Source organism: Phyllostomus hastatus, unplaced genomic scaffold (genome assembly GCF_019186645.2).
Source record: "Phyllostomus hastatus isolate PE091 unplaced genomic scaffold, TTU_PhHast_1.1 phas_contig_524, whole genome shotgun sequence".
NCBI lineage: Eukaryota > Metazoa > Chordata > Mammalia > Chiroptera > Phyllostomidae > Phyllostomus > Phyllostomus hastatus.
Window position 1 is genome coordinate 133,442 of NW_025333900.1, and position 13,241 is coordinate 146,682.

Genomic DNA, 13,241 nt, shown 5'->3' on the forward strand with positions numbered 1-13,241 from the left:
TTCTTTCGTGCCTCCTGTCCCATCCCTTTTCATCCGTTACAGGTACTTCGGCGGACCCCGTTGACTGCCTCACGGGCCGAGGCACAGATGTGTGTTCTGGTTTTAGAGCCAGACTGCTTAACTTCAAAGGTCATCACTGCTGCTTTCTAGCTGGGTGACTTTGGCAGCTTCAGGAGCTCAGTTTCTTCATCTGCAGAATAGTGTCAGGAAAAGTCCTAAATCTGGGATGTAGGAAGTGGAGAAACTTTATCCAAGTGAATAGTTTGCAAAACAGGGAAACACAGCCTCAGGTGGAAACCAAAAGTGTGGCTGCACCCCACTCCCTAGAAAGTTCCTGCTTTGGTTCTTGATTGGTCCATTTTTATGCAAATTAGAAGTCCAATTCACACATTCTAATTAGTCCAAACAGCATAGTCTTGATTGGTCAGAAATGTGCATCCTGACTGGTCATTATTGAGCCATTCCAATAGGTCAGTATGGATGCAAAGGAGGACATAGCTGCCCAGTTCCAAATAACTGGGGACATGTGTCAGTCAACCCATTGGTTAAAATACAATAGCAGGAACTCCTTAAAAGATGGCAGGAGCACAGTGGAGGAGGTTAGTCTCGTCTGTGGCTTTTCCCTGTCAATTACTGCCAGACTCTAGTTATGAATCTGTGTTCATTTAACCCTGAGGAGTCCTTCTTGGCAGATATAATCCTTCTTGAGGTTTACAATGGGAATAATAATGGTATTCACATTTTAGGATTGGTTTTGTGAGGATTAAATGAATTAATACATGTATTGTGCTTAAATGACCAGGGCATAGTAAATACTCCACAAATAGCATCCTGTTACTATTGGGGCTATATCAGAATTATGGCAGGATATGATTCTTGAGTCAAATCATTATCTGAGATAGTTCTGGGGGTAGAAGGATTACCCAATTTTGTTTGTACTTTCTATCTTATAAAGTTTTAAGAAGTGGAGCACCTTCGGGCATTCTCACACATGAATGACTCCTACACACAGGTGGAAGGCAATTTCCCTAGAACATTGTGCTTAGTCTTCCAGACCAGCTGCCACTCAGAGGAACACCTTGCACACATCAAAAAGTAACTTCTTAATGCACATCTGCTCAATTTCCCTTTCTCTCCTCTTTGTTTCCTTTTATTTCATCTTACTTTAAGCTTCTTGAGCACATTAGCAAGACAGAAAATTTCCCCAGTCCCTTTTTTAACTGCAACATGATTTAGCATAATTTTGATCATTCTTTTCTTATGGACATATGCATTTTCTTGACCTTTTAAAGAGTTTTGTTCTATGTGCTTGTCCTGTGTGACTATGACATAGGATAATACAAGGAAATAGACTGTGATTAATCACAGGGTGGCTTTTTCTTTTTCTCTAAAGCTACATCCACATTCAGGGGCATTTGTCTTTACTTGATATCTTCAGGGTACTTTTTTTGGTTTATTAGTTTGAAGCCAGGATTCAGGGGAAGTATAATTCTCATAAAAAGTTTAACTGGATGCTGCAAGAATGTGTTTAAGACCATGAAGCAATTCAGAGACAAAATTGGTATTTCATTTTGAAAATGTTAGTGCATTGAATTTCATACAAAAACAAAATATCAGCAAATACAAGATAGCCCAGTTATTTTGTTGTGGTGAAATTAAAACGTGTATTATCAGAAAATGCATTCTCTTTCTGTACTCTCTGGGGTAGATGCTTAGCTGATGTCTTAAGTGAATCAGATGTATGGCATGTGATAAGAAATAATAAGAGGTGTGGTTGGTATGGTGAGTGACTTGGTTTTGATGTATTGTTTTCTTCTATAAAAATGGCAGAAGTCTTAATAGGAGAAAGAAACAAGAAGTATTAATGGTAATCACTCCTAGAAATATGAAGAGGGACCAAGAATTAGAGGATAATAAGGAATTACTGTTAATGATGTTAAGGATTATGGTAGCTTGTGTTGTTATTGCATAATGAAATATAAGCAGAGAAATGTCATGATGTCTGTAAAATACCTATTATCTGAAATATTCTAGCAAAACTAAAATATATAAATGTAAGAATCCTGAAACACCAATTCAAAAAAATACATGTACCCCTACGCTCATAGCAGTGCTATTTACAGTAGCCAAGATTTGCAAAGAGCCTAAGTGTTCATCAGTAGATGAGTCTATAAAAAAATCTCTGATAGATTTATACATGGAATACTACACAGCAGTAAAACAGAAGGAATTCTGACCTTTTGCAACAGCATGGATGGAACTGGAGACTATTACACTAAGTGAAATAAGCCAGTTGGTGAAAGACAAATATGATCTCACTTATAAGTAGAATCTAATAATTAAAATGAACTCACAAACAAAATAAAACCAGAGGCATAGAAACATGGAACAGACTGACAACTGTAAGAGGGGAGGGCAGGTGGGGACTGGTGGAGAGAAGGAGAAGGGATTAGTCAAAGAACATGTATGAATGACCCATGGACATGGACAACAGTGTGGGGACTGACTGGGGAAGCTAGGTAAAGGAGGGCAAAGGGGGAACATTGGGACAACTGTAATAGCATAAACAATAAATAGTTAAATTATAATAAATGAATAAGTAAATAAAATATATAGGTGATAAGAATAAAGATGGAAGACTCACACTATCTGAGTTCAAGAATTACTATAAATTTACAGTAATTAAGACAACGTGAGCCCTGGCTGGCGTAGCTCAGTGGATTGAGTGCGGGCTGCAAACCAAAGCATCGCAGGTTTGATTCCCAGTCAGGGCACATGCCTGGGTTGCAGGCCATGGCACCCACCAACCACACATTGATGTTTCTCTCTCTCTCTTTCTCCCTCCCTTCCTTCTCTAAAAATAAGTAAATAAAATCTTAAAAAAAAAGACAGTGTGATATTGGCCTAAAGATAAACAAATAAAACTATGAAATAGAATAGGGACTCCAGAAATACACCTACATAAATATGGTCAATAAAATATCGACAAGGGTGCATAAACAGTTTGAAAATAAACAGTGTTGGGATAATTGTATATCTATGTGAAAAGATGAGTCTCAACCCACATATCATACCAGATACTAAAGATAATTCAAAATGAATCATAGATCTATGTGCAAAACATAAACTATAAAACTTTAAGAAGAAAAATACAACCGTTAACATTTTGGTATATTATGTCTTTGTAGTGTTTTATTCATATAAAATTTTGTCAGACTGTATGTACTGTGCTTATAACCAGATTTTGTTACTTAACATTACATAATTGACAATTTTCCATGTTACTGAAAGTCTCCTCCTGCCTGTTTGTAACTGGGGGACCTACCTCCCCCTGCCCAGGAAATGGGGGAGGGGTTAGGAAGCACTGAGGATGGTGCATGTGTTGCCCTGGCAACCAGGGCAATGTGGCAATGCTCCTCAGAAAGAAGAGTGTAGGGTGCATGCATCAGGCTAGGGAGGTGATTGGATGGAAGGCCATACCCTTCTATCTACTTTTGCTGTGTAGTGTAGTCCTAGGGTTGTTGTTAAAAACTGGAGAGCACAGATATGCTGCACTATTTGCTTTCCCCTCTTCTCCTTGGTTTGGTCAGCCACCAGGGCTCCATTCCTGGGCTTTGGGGACCACGTGGTCTGAGAACTTTCTTGGTGTTCCTTCCCACGTGCTCCAGGGCCTGCCGGGCCAGGAGATCAGCAGGCACTGGACCAGTAGGCCAGAAGGGAAGGAGGCTGGAGCTGGTGGGCCCTGGATGCTACGTGGCTGGGCAGCAAGCCCCATGCACCTCCCTCACACATGAAGCTGCAGTGGTGCTGACAACCAGAGCAAGCACTGTGCAGGCCTGCTTGAGCAGGAGTTCAGCTGCAGCAGCAAGGCAACACTGAAGAGACAGGGAGCAAGTGCTGGACCAGCGCTCAGGAGCCAAGCAAGGAGCAGCATGCTGTGAATGGGACTTTGGCCAGCTCACAGTTTCCAGAAGACTCTTGGAGCAGACTGTGACTAGATGCATGCTGCAGCTGCCTGTGTTTCCCCAAGGATGGTACTTTTAAATGGGAAAAGAAATTCCAGGTGCAGCCTAGGGCTGGTATGGCCTGGGAGAGGGTGGCACGGTTATTTTTCTTTGGATATTTTAGAAGGAATGGGCTTTGGGGAAGAAAACTGCCTTTATTTGAAATTGTATGGTGGTTAGATAAAAGATTCCTTTTCCTTTCCACAGAACTATGTTTCCTGAATTTTGCCTGTTTGGCTGTGAGCAATAGGACCCTCACTGACCGGTTTGGTAATGTCTTCACTGGAGGCCAGCCTTTGGGTCTAGCATAGAGGAGTGCTATAAGAGAAGAGACTCATTAAGAACTCAGATTCCTTGAGTGGGAGTCCAGAAACAGACCTGATGGCTTAGCTCACCTGTCTCCTAGGAGTGGCCTCAGAATGAAGGACACTGACCTTTCTCCAACAGCAAACTTCAGAGCTAAGCTGGAAAGTCATGTACCACACAAAAAATCTTGAAATAAATAAACCTGAAAAGAGAGCCATGCTTCATGAGTCACCTGCTGCAGCTGTGAGGACCAGAAACTCTGACATTGAGAATATCTGTTTTTTTTCCCCTTCGGCCCCATTGCTTGTTTTCCAGAACCACAGTAACCTGCAGTGTCTGTCTGTGCCTGTCACTGTCATGCCTTAAGAAAATCCCAAACCTCATAGATGTAATAAACAAAGATATTTTGAAGTCCACCTTCTAGGTTTATTATTACATGTAAAAGTCTGCACATAGCATAAGAAAAATTTCCAAATTCTCTTTATGAATCTTGCATTATAACACAAAACTTTAACAAAAATTGCACAGAGAACCACAGAGCAATCTGAATTAAAATAACTAAGCCAAAATTCTAAGTAACATATTGGTGAACATAATTTAGCAGCTTATTAAAGGAATAATTGTCATGACCAAGTGAGATTTAAATTCCAGGAATACAAAGATTGTTTGATATTAGGTAATCTATTAATACACTAATTATTAATAGATCTAGGGATAAAATCATTATGGTTCTTCTCATATGGCATTTCAAATGCCTTCTCAAAAGGCATTTGAAAAAAAATTCTACATCTCCCCTTGAATTTTTATGAAACCAAGTAAAATAGTACTAACTAGATTCTTTTTTGTATGACAAATCTCAGTTCAAAAGCCATTATCATGCTTAATGCAAAAACTCTAAATGCATTATTACTAAAATCAGGAGCAATGATGGAGAGACTCAATAACAAAAGTTGCCAATTTTAATGTGGCAGAGAGCAGAGGAAGCAAGTGCTCTTCTGACTTTTGTAAGGGCACTAATCCCACTCATGACGGTTCCACTCCCTTTGTTGCCAGATAGGAACTGGCCTGGGGCGGGTCTGGTTCAGGCCAGCCTATGGTGTGTGGGATATGACTTCATGTAGGAAAGATTTCACAACCCAAGTCCAGGTGATTTTGATAGCATGTTTACTAAGGCTGGGGATGGTAAGACAAAGGAAGAACGTGGGTGGAAGAAATAACAGGACAGAGCCTAACTGATGCTCTGTTTTGGCTCCCTAGAAATGTTATAGGAAAGGAGGGAGCCAAGGCAGAGCTGCTTTTAGCTCCCTGGGAACTCAGAGGAAAGGGGGCCTCAGAGACAGGATCAGGGTGTTAGCCTGGGTTTAGGTGCCACTGCCCACTGCTTCCCTGACTGCAGGTCTCCTGGGGACCCTTAGAGTTTAGGACGAAATAAAAGGCTCATGCTGGGGAAGGGGCAGGGGCATGCACGAGAGTGAGCCCGCTCTGAGTCTTTGTCCTGAGGCTTTTTATCTTTTTTTCTGTAGGTGAAAATCTTTGGGGAGGGTTTCTACCAAATATTCACCAGCTTTCCAAATGCATTTTTAATATGCTGATGCATCAGAATGAGCTCATAGTGGGGTTTGGGAACATTCTTTGGTCTGTTACATTGTTTTAGTTTTGTCTTGGGTCTGTTTGGCTTTTAATGGGGTTTTTGTTATTTGTTCCTGACTTCATCTGTCCTTGGGTTTAGCTGGCACAAATGACATTAACTGGGTCCCTGTTTTCTATTTCCCAGACCAGGGAGATTTAAGCTATGTGTTCTTTGGTTAGGGAGGAGAGGTATGAACAATATGCTTTCAAGTGTCATTGGTTAGGGGATATATGGTCTTGAGATTCACCAGCTAACAGTAAGTTGCTCAAACTGTTTGGCCTTATTTAGTCTTCTTGTCTCAGTGTCCCCCTTCTACTTGCCCAGGAATTTTCTTAGCTTCTTACTACCCTGTCACAACATGACCTCATTTACTTCTAATTGCTTCCTAAGAGCTCTACTTCCTAATAACATCACAAGGGTAGGGAGTCAGCACATGAATGTGGGGGGGGATGCAAACATTCAGTCTATGACATGGGGCCAATGACTTGACAGTCTCTGTGGGATCAGAAACTGTGACAGTGGAGGAAGGAGGGCAGGTGCCTTGAAAAGGCCAGGAAGGTGTGGGCAGAAAGTGGGATATTGAGAATCAAGAATACAGAGGTGGGAACTTCATGTTGATGACAAAATCTGTGCATGGCTGTGGTGAAATAATGGAAAGTGCTGTAGGAGGTGAGGTGTCAGAGAACTGAGAAGCCGGAGCATGAAGATGGGTCCTTAGTGATGGTGTTGCCATTACTGCCAAGGCTAGCAGGAACCGAGTGAACAAAGGACCCAGAACAATGAATGCATAGTCAGATGGATGGTATAAAATCAGCAAGGACGTTTCTGCAAGAGAGAGGGTAAAGACCTGTGTGAGGCCATGGGGAGTGAGAACACATGCCTCTCCATCTGGCCATGAACTGACAGCATAATTGGGGTGGGTGGGGCTAAGCCTTTAATTGACAGTCTCAGGGGAAGTGGTACCTTCAGAAGTCACCACATTTTAGTTAAGACAAAGAGGCAAGGAGATATTTTCATCCAGGACTAGGCTAAGGATATTAGGGAGTCTGCTGCTGATGGGCTGAATTGTAGGGGTTGGACAGGAAGACCTTGAGAGTGTGGGGAAGGTTAGTAGAGGCAGAGGAGGAGATGTGCAAGCAGCATCGAGTGAGAGGGTGGAAGATGATGGTGGTCTTCTGTTAGTCATTAAGTCAAAGAGGGAAATGAGACTGAATGGTATTACCTTTGAGAGATTTCTAGAGGAGGAAGTTTATATACTTTTACCTGTGCACCCTAACACTTCTCTGGATGCTCCAGCCACTCCGTGAGCTTTCCGCCAGTGTTGTGAGGCCCACAGAATAAATAAATACGAAATGTGTTCAACCACCACCAACTATTCTGTTCTTGGCTACAATCACTTTAAACAGCAGTTGGATTCTTTGAATCTTGTTTTGTTCATTCTCACAGCATTTAATAATGGGGCTTTTTATACTGACATCAAGTTGATATTTTCTTCAATTTAGAGGTCTGAACTAGATTCCCTAAATAGGCCATAATCCAATACATTTTTATAAGAATCCAATTCCATTTACCTTAAGGAGTGTAGTAATTATAAAGATCGTGTGTTTGGTTTCATTTTATTTAGTGCATAAAATAGGCAGTTTTTAAAAATGCCTTTGGTATCCAAAGTTGTGCTTTGTGATTTTTGATTCAGCAATTCCACTTCTAGGAATCTTAAAGATGAAATTGAACTATTCAGTAATACATACAGTGTATGTATTGGAAACAATTCTAATCAGGGAACATTGGAATTCTCCCTAAATGCCCAGTTGGAGTTTGATTAAATAGATCGATAGCTTCATATAATATGCCATGCATCCATTCAAAAGAAAGATTTAGGTTATATCGATTTGACTTGGGAAGATATTTAAAAGTGAGTAAAATGTAAAAGCTTGTTGCAAAGCAGCATGTGTAACATGATCCTATTTGTTTTAAATGGTAGATGAGGATATGAAGGTTCATTCTCCCAGTAAATCGTTGCATCTGTTAGGTGCCAGGTATTGTCTTTGATGCTGGAGGTAGAACAATACTCAAGGTCCTTGACCTCATACAGTGTATATTTTAGTAAGATAGACAGATGGTAAAGAAGGAAACAGATAAGAATTCATGATAGTGGTTACTGCTAAGAAGGAAAAAGTGAGAGAAAGCCTGATAGAGTGGAAGGAGGAGAGTCAAGTCAAATCTCTCCAAGGAAGTGATATTTGAGCTAAAATTAGAAGGATGAGTGGACCCAGCAGTGAGGACAGTGTGAAAGAGCATTTCAGAGGAAAAGGCCAAGACAGAATCTGAAACCTTAAGAAACTTAGAATGTTCTAGAAATTCACTAAGAGCCAAAAAAATAAAAAAGAGTGAGGGCAGAGTAGTCTAAGCTCAGGTTGGGGGCAGGGGTGTGAATGGTGGTGAATCTAGGGCCTTAGGGACCATGGTTAGGAAACTGGATTTTATTCCACCGAAGTGAAAGGGGTAAAAGTAAAAGGACTACCCTCAAGGTCATTTATATGTGTGTTGGGGTGGGGAATGGGATGAGGTGGGCAAGTGGAGATGGACCTATAAGGGTGGTTGATAGATTAGATGTGGTGGGAGGGGAAAAGGAAGGATTAAGGACAACTTCCAGGTGGAAATTGGTATTGTTTAAGGAGACAGTGAAGGTGTGCTTTTATTGGTAAGGGGAGGAGTAAGATGTGGATAGATATTGAAAGTTTGATTTAGGATGTACTTTCATTTTCTGAGTCTAGCATCTGAATGAAGTTGTCAGGCATGTAACTGGATATTTGAAATTGAAAGTCACAGCAGAGGGATGACCTTAAGTCTGGCTGAATTGATTTAGGGACTAAGTGTGGAAAGAAGTCCCATGAAAAAAAAAAATCCAATGTACTGAAGTTAGGTGAGGGAGATGAAGCTGCCAGGAGAAGATCAGAAAGAGCTGCCAATGAAGCACTGGCTGTGTAGCCTGGTTGGTTAGAGCAGGGGCCCCAACCCCTGCTCATATGAGTTCTGCCTTCTGTCTCCTCCCCGCCCCTCCACCCCCATCCCCCACCTCCCACAAAGAATGGGCCCTGGTGTTCAAAAGGTTGGGGACCTCTGGGTAAGACCATCCACCTGATATATCAAGGTTGCAGGTTCCATCCCCAGTCAGTGCACATACAAGAAGCAAACAAAAAATGCAATGAATGCAATAAGTGGAAAAACAAATCTCTCTCTCTCTACCTTCCCCTCTATCTAAAATCAGTAAATAAAATAAAAAAAACAAAGAGTTGATCAACAAGGAGAGAGGGTGTTACAAATAATGAGAGTTTGTGTGTATATGTGTACATAGGAAAGATCGAGATTCTAGAAGATACTTGTCAACTTGTCAACTGTGGTTATTTCTGTGTGGGTACATTTTTAGATGAATTTACTTTCATCTTAGGCTGTTCTGTAATTTTAGAATTTAGTCCAAGATAAGAATTACTTTTGTGTAATAGACTGAAACATCATAACACTTATAAAGAGTTAAATTTTTCTGCACCCCTAACCCTCCCTCTTATCTGTGATCCAGGGGTAACTACCTCTTTACAGTTTGGTACTTGTTCTTCCAGGCATTTTGTCTCTACTTACAGAAGAATGTATACAAATGCTCATGTAAGTATACAAATGTGTATTTTTGTGTAATATAAGTGGTATAGTAAATATTATATATATTCTTGTTTTGTTCTCTCAGCAATAAAAAATAGGATTACTTTCTAAGTCATAAATATGGAATTACTTATTTTTTAAGTAACTGCAAAATATTCTGGTTTATAATCTATCCATTCAATTCTCTATTGATAAACATCCAGGTAATTTTCTATCGTTATTCCTAATAAATCTGCAATGAATACCCTTGTATGTATCTTGAATGACTTTCATTATCGGGCAAAAATAACTATTTTAATTTGGGGAAACAAAAATAACAAATCTCCTAATCAAAATAGTACTGAAAAAGGATATGGAGAAAAGATTAATCTGGGCTAAAGATATTAGACTAATTCCCAGCCCTAAAGGAGAACTGGACAAAATGTGAATTAACTGTATATGTTACCATTAGTAACACGTAACAGACTCCAGCAGCTGAAACAAAGAAGGGTCCCATCCTTCCCCAACCCTGGTTCCCACAAGCAGCAGCCCAGAGGGAGGTTATCCAGGGCTGGTGTAAAGTAGCTCTAAGTTGTGAGTGGGACCCAGGTTTTCTTAGCTTCTTGCTCTGTGATCCTTCCTGTGGCTTTGGGCTCACAGAATGCCTGCTCTACCTCTAAACATCTCTTCTATACTTCAGGCAGTACATTTACACCTGTCCCTTAGACAAGTACCAACTGGGGGTGGTGCATGCTCCTCAGACTGAATGTGTCCACAGCTGAATCTCAGCCTCTGCTGCCCCTGCCCTGCCAGTCCAGACTCTCCCCTGCTGAGCCCATGGCAGACCCATCCACTGCTTCCCCTGAGCTCAGAATCTTAAGTTTGACTCTTCCCCTTTCAAAGTTTTGTGGCAACACCCAGTGAAGTCTCCTGTATGATTTAAGTTAGATTTTCCCCGATAACCACAGCTTATCTGTCCACAACACCCATCTAACACATCATTCCCCTGCTGAATACCGTGATGGCTCCATGAGCCTGGCATTCAAAGCTGTACGTGTTCTGTCTCATCTACCCATCGCCCTAAGACTCCTCTTTACAGCTAGAAGTTTCTGGAATGTGCTATGAGAGCTCTGTTATTATGCCTCTCCCTTTTTTTCTGGGAATTCAGGTAAGCTAGGAGTTGCCTTTCAGTTTTTTCACAAGGCCACTGGGCTTATTTATGTGACTCCGACATTTTTTATTGTTATAACAGGATATGGTGAATTTGAAATGTGTCAACTTGGCTAGGTTGAACTATATTTCTCAGAATCCCTGCTCTTAACTATTTCTGTTTAGAGTTGGCTACAGAGGGACCAGTGGGAGATTTGGAAGGCAGAGTAATGAGATTGCTACTTGGTAGCGGATATGAGTCGTTGCCCATCTGCCAACTAAACTCCCTGCTGTGAGCCTGGGGCTGCTCCACCCTTCTCCAGCCTCCATCAGCTCCCTCTTCTGGGCCAGGTGTGTGTGCAGCTGTGACACAGGCCAGTAGTGTGCCTAACCCTGTAACACAGGCCAGTGGTGTAAATGGCTGTGTGACACAGATCCTGGTTCCTGCAGGACACTCATCACAAGCTTGGAGGCAACCAGATTGCTAGGTTTCAGTCTGTCTTCATGGGCCAGCTTATGCTGTGGGTCCTGGTTTGCTCTTGATCTTCTCCACTCTACATCCATCCTCCCTCCCAACTGCCTGCCCTATGGACTTCAAGCTTCAACTTCAGACACCATGACAACAGCCTCACAGAGGCTGCTTAATCACTCCCACAACCCTAAATCCAAATCCCTATGCATATATGTGGAACATATTCAGGAAAAAGTAGTGGTCTCAGCAGTCGTATTCAGTACCCCATGTAAATGATGTGTGTGAATGCTAACCTGTTTAACAGTTAACATAAATAGCACATTCTTTATAGAATGTGATGACTGTTTTCCCACTAGGAGGTGTCCACTAAACACAAGCTCCTTGAGACCTTGTCTGTTTTCTTCACTATTTTATTCTAAACCCTGGGGCAATGCCTGGCCCATGGGAGGCACTCAAAGAATACTTGTTGAAGGAATGGTGACTCCTAATTGTGTTTACAAATTGTGTTTATCTCTGGAATTTCCTCAAAGGTTCTGCCTTGTCTATTTGGAGAATTTCTCACCCATCATAACTAAGCTCAGGCGTTCCCTCCCTTAGAAAAGTTTTCTTGGTGAGCTGTTTTCAAGATTTCTATTATTTTATAACTAAATGTTTCTCCATCTACTTTATCAGACTATGGATTGTGGGACAGCTTTGTCCAGCAGAGCCCCTGCAGCTGTCGAGGATGAGGATAAGTCTACCAAGATATGTGATCTGCTTGGGGAGGAAAGGTGGCCAATCTCTCAGAGAAGGGCCTTAATCCTGTTCCCCAATGTGATTTTAGTGGGTTTGATTTGCATAGGAATATAGGGCAGATACGTAAATCTCATTCATTGTCAGGCAGTAAGGATCAAACAATAGATAGCATACAAAGAACTACAAGGGCTTATTCTGAGTCAGGGTCAGATAGCCAGAGGGCCATAAAACTTGGGAACCAAAGTCATTTTATGCTTGGACCCTTATCGTTTAAATTGAGGGCATTCTTAGCAAAGCAGGTTTCACAGGATTTTATGCATTCTTTCTTAGGCCTGATTGCCCCAGGGAGCCTGCCCTTTCCAGCACAGGGCTGCACCCACCTCCAGCATTATTTCAGGCTTAAGTCAGGTGGGGGATGTGGGCAGCCAAAAGATTAGGAGACTTCTTATAGACAGAATGAGGACTCAGGCTATATCAAAGCCTTGGGGTGAGGGTCCATTACCCCCTTTTTCTATAGCCCCCCAAGTCCTTCCCTGAGGGCTTCTTCATGACCAAGCTGGTCTTAGGTCATCCCTCCCTTGAGGAATCTTACCCGTCATTGGCTAACCAGTGATCCACCTAGGGCCAAGCAGGGTGAAGTAAAGGGGGCAGAGGGCACACCACTGATGGAAGGATAAGCTTTGTCTCCTTAGTGGCTTATAGTCCCAAGGTCTTTTTACCTTAGGCATGGGGGTTACAGCTTCTGAGACCAGGTAGGGTGGTTCCCAACAATGAACTTCAAGGGCGGATATTTTATTGGGGTCACTTCTGCTCTCTAGTGTAATACACAGCACTGGATAATGTAGATTTGATGAATTTTTCAATTGAACATTACTATTTCCAGAGTATATCAAAGCCCACAGGACTAAATTAGCTTAAGAAAAAATAAAGGGTTGTTGTACACAAAGTATGCTAAGAAGAGTGGTTAAGTCTTTTACAGAAATTTGCAACTTCTAGTTATTTGTTACTAGGATCACAGTCAACAAGAACATTAAGTTCATTTCCTTAGTATATGACACCAGCCTGGGCAAATCTGTGCAGAATTTCTCCTTTCGTTGTTCAATCGTCAGGAGTCACAGATTCAAATGCGTTTAGGGATCAGCTAGGTTAATAGGCTGAAGGCAAAAGGCTTAGTGGAAACAGTGGCAAATATAAGAGCACAGGCACCATCTCAAGACTAGAGACTGCAGTGCACAAGGGAAAGGCGTGTGCCAAGAGCCTGGAGGGCACCCAGCATGTCTGGGCTTTACCTGAATGCCAAAAGCGACTTGGC